Below are 4,412 nucleotides of genomic sequence, written 5' to 3' on the forward strand. Positions count from 1 at the left end.
ACAACAAATTGTGAGACTTGTTGTTACTTTTTTTTTGGCATATCGAATACATCACAAGGAGCTTGCCAGGCTTTGCCGTGTGGTGAGATACTCTTGGTAGCTTGCTGGGCTCTCCGAGAGGGGTGGAGGAATCGAACCTAGGTCGGCCACAAGCAAGGCAAACGCCTTACCCGCTGTGCTATCGCTCCAGCCCATATATATATTATATATATATATATATAATCTTCACACTCTTTCCTCTAAGGAAACTTTTTTGGATCACTTTCAGCGGGTTATTCATAACAATAAATATAAAAGGAATCATTTTGGTTCTGCTTTGGGGCAGGGGTCAGGGTTCGGGATGGAAACATCCCAAATATGATGGTGGGAAGGTGTCATGGTGGTGGGATTGGTGTTTGAATATTAAATACAATCAAAGATTGTGAATTACTTTATATAAAATACCATAGCACTGTCCTCCCGTTGTTCATCGATTTGCTCGAGCGGGCACCAGTAACGTCTCCATGGTGAGACTTGTTGTGACTGTGTTTGGCATATGGAATACGTCACGGGGAGCTTGCCAGGCTCTGCCGTGTGGGCAGGATACTCTTGGTAGCTTGCCAGGCTCTCTGAGAGGGACGGAGGAATCGAACCCGGGTCGGCCACGTGCAAGGCACACAAACGCCCTACCCGCTGTGCTATCACTCCAGCCCACATAAAATACAATTAAAAAAATTAAATTAATTTTTTTTTAAAAGCACATGTCTGACATAGTTACTGCTCTCACTTCCTTTAAGGTCCGGCGCGGAAGAGAAACGCTCGGGGGCTTCTGAGTCCGTCCAGACCGTTTTCCACAGCGCCTACACCGCTGAACATTCCCACTTGCAGCAGTCAAGGGTTCCAAGTTATCCAGGCTGTTGCCAACGCTTGTCCCTTGCTGGGCCTCGGGGGACCCCACCTCACATTCAGGGTCTCTCCCTGAGCAACGCTCACGGGGCCAGATATGGTGAGGGGCTGGGGAAGGAGTTTCTTGACTTTTTGTTTGTTTGTTTTGGTCTTTTTGGGTCCCACCCGGCGATGCTCAGGGCTGACTCCTGGCTCTGCACTCAGGAATCACTCCTGCCGGTGCTCGGAGGACCCTTTGGGATGCTGGGGATTGGACTTGGGTCGGCCGCATGCAAGGCAAACGCCCTCCCCGCTGTGCTATCGCTCAGGCCCTGATTATTTTGAGCTGGGAACAAGGTGGTCATTTTCTCTTGCATGAACCTAACTCTACCTACTGTGTGTGTGTGTGTGTGTGTGTGTGTGTGTGTGTGTGTGATCCTGGTTCAGTGCTCAGGGATCACTCCTGGTGCTGCCCGGGGAACCCCCTGAGGTGTTGGGGGTTGAACCCAGTCCTCCCTCCATCAGGCCTGAGGCCGTCTCTCTCCAGTCCCCCTACTTGAAATTTTTTATTTTTTCCTTTTTGGGTCTCACCCGGTGATGCACAGGGCTGACTCCTGGCTCTGCGCTCAGGAATCACTCCTGGCAGTGCTCGGAGGACCCTATGGGATGCCGGGGATCGAACCCGGGTCGGCCATATGGCAGGCAAACGCCCTCCCCGCTGTGCTATGTCTCTGACCCCCAGCGGAAGGAGTCTGATTGAGGACCCAGGGTCCGAGGCTTCGTCGGGAGTGGGAAGCAGTTACTGAGTCAGCCCACCCACTGCAGGGCCCTCATGGGCCAATCGGTCATGAATCAGTGACTGTGCACAGCACCCCCGCCTCCGTCTTGGGTACCCCTAAATGAGTGACCTGTACAAGCCCAACAAAAGTCAAGTGTGTGCTGACAAGGCCAGGCTGAATGGCCGTACTATGTTCTCCACGCCAAGGCCAGTCCAGCACCACCCTCCCTTGGCGCTGGCATTGTGGCCCCACAAAGACTCACCCGGGGCCACACCCCCTCCCACCCGCCCCATGTGGGCTGGGAATGTGGCGCCAACCCGCCCGGGTCCCTTTGCTCCGGCCACATTCCTCCTGCCGCCTTCTCTTCTGCTCTCCCTCCCTCCCCCCCCACCCTGATTGCAGGGGGGGGGGGGGGGGAAGGGCGCGACCCCCATGAGAACCCACCTGTCACTGGCCTTCTGTCTCCTCACACCACCCCCTCATCCTCCGTCTCACATTGGCTTAGCTGTGATTATTTTATTTTATTTTATTTTTTTGCTTTTTGGGTCCCACCCGGCGATGCACAGGGCTGACTCCTGGCTCTGCACTCAGGACTCACTCCTGGTGGTGCTCAGGGGACCCCATGGGATGCCGGGGATCGAACCCGGGTTGGCTGCGTGCAAGGCCAATGCCCTCCCCGCTGTGCTATGGCTCCAGCCCCTCAGCTTTGTTGTTTTGGCCTTTGGAGTTTCCCTAGCAAGGTGCCCCCACACCCACCCCACCGACACAACACACAATCATCCTCTTACAACGGAATCTTGGGGCTCCAGGGATGAACACGAACCTCCCCCACGCCAAGGTTGGGCTTGGCCCATTGACCCTCTGTTGGGCCTCTGGCTCCTACAGCTGGTGTTTCAAAAACAAATAAACAGGTGCCAGCGCCAGGCCAGGTGTGTGTGTGTGTGTGTGTGTGTGTGTGTGTGTGTGTGTGTGTGTGTGTGTGTGATCTCAACTACCACTGCGGAGGCCTGGGAGAGGGCAAAGAAAATCAAAGGATTGGAACTGGAGTGAGATTGTCTTGCATGAGGCCGACCCAGGTTCGATCCCTGGCATCCCATAGGGTCCCTTGAGCACTGCCAGGAGTGATTCCTGAGTGCAGAGCTAGGAGGAACCCCTGAGCATCGCCGGGTGTGACCCAAAAAGAAAAAAGAAAAAACAAAAATCAAAGGTTTAAAAAGAACTGAGTAGTTTCCTCTATGTTGGCAAACCAGAGGACATGCGGCCCAGTTCTGGCCCAGGGTCCATGGTCCAGTTTGTTCCCAGGACAATAAGAAAATCAGCAGGTCCTTCATCCCCTGCTTGGGTGGACAGGTCTCACACACATCTGTGGAAGGGGGTGATTTAAAGGACCCATAAAGGGGCTTGGAGCAATAGTAGGATGTTTGCCTTGCATGCGGCCGACCCGGGTTCGATCCCCCGCATCCCATAGGGTGCCCCGAGCACTGCCAGGAGTGATTCCTGAGTGCAGAGCCAGGATTCAGCCCTGAGCCTTGCCGGGTGGGACCCAAAAAGCAAAATAAATAAATAAATAAAATTCAAAAAAAGAAAGGAGTCATAAAGACACTGGCAAAGGTCTCCAAGGGCCCTCGGCCTGGCTTGGGCGTTTTTGCCAAGTGCGCATAACTCAGAGTAACCTCCTTCCACGGCAGATGCAGGGACCCGGTGCTCTGACGCCCTTGGTTCAGCTGCAAGGTGGCAGAAACGTTTTGGCCTGGGGGAGGAATGTGTCACCCACAGCCACGACCTGGCCCGGGGCTGTCTCCCACGCAGCCTGTCCCCAAGTCTCCTTCCCTCTGTGGCCAGACGACACCTGGGCCGTCCAGGTGGACACAGAGGAAAAACCGGACGGGGTAGGGACAGCCGAAGCTTGAGCTGAGAAGTTCCAGGCAAAGGGAACATCCACAGAGAGGGTGCTGGCCTGGCACTCGGCTGACCTGGGTTCAATCCCTGACACTCCCCCTGAAAGTGAGCACTGAGCCAGGAGTGAGCCGTGAGCACCGCCTGGGGGGGACCCGTGAGCTCCCCCCCCACTTGTCTGTGGGTACCCAGAGGGCGCGCCCTGTGGAAGGACCCAGGGTGTGGCTCTGGAATTCTGGGGAGGTACCTGCAGCGTCTCAACTCAGAGGTGAGCCTGGGAGATTCTGCCCGTGACTCAGTCACAGCTCCTACTCACCACTCTGCCAGGAGAAACCTCTGAAATAGTGGGTGTGTCCCCCCAAACAAAGGAGCGCATTCCAGCTGAGGCCAGCACAGTTCTCTGCAGGTGAGAGGGTGGTGAGAAGTTCTTTGATTTTTATTTTGTTCTTCGGGGCCACTCCCAGGTGTGACTCCTGGTTCTGCATGCAGGAATCACTCCTGGCGGTGCTCGGAGGACCCTATGGGATGCCGGGGATCGAACCCGGGTCGGCCGTGTGCCAGACCAACGCCTTCTCTGGCTCCAAAAGTTGCATTTCTTCTTCTTTTTTTTTTTTTTGGTCATTCGCTGAAATTTACTTCGCAAAAGGTAACCATCAATGACTATGCAAGTTATTGAAATTTTAGGGCATTTCCTAAAACTAGAAAGACTATTCAGTGACAAAATCAGAAACTTACACAGACCAGAATATTCAATAAGGAGGTAAGCATTTGTTTCTTGAGGTTCTAAATTCTATTTCTTTTACGTTACATACACCCTCTATAGAATATAGGAGACTTAACTTCTGCCATTGCCAAGCAGAAATTTTCATCCTT

Source organism: Sorex fumeus, unplaced genomic scaffold (assembly GCF_029834395.1).
Source record: "Sorex fumeus unplaced genomic scaffold, SorFum_2.1 ptg000226l, whole genome shotgun sequence".
In the NCBI taxonomy this organism is placed as follows: Eukaryota; Metazoa; Chordata; class Mammalia; order Eulipotyphla; family Soricidae; genus Sorex; species Sorex fumeus.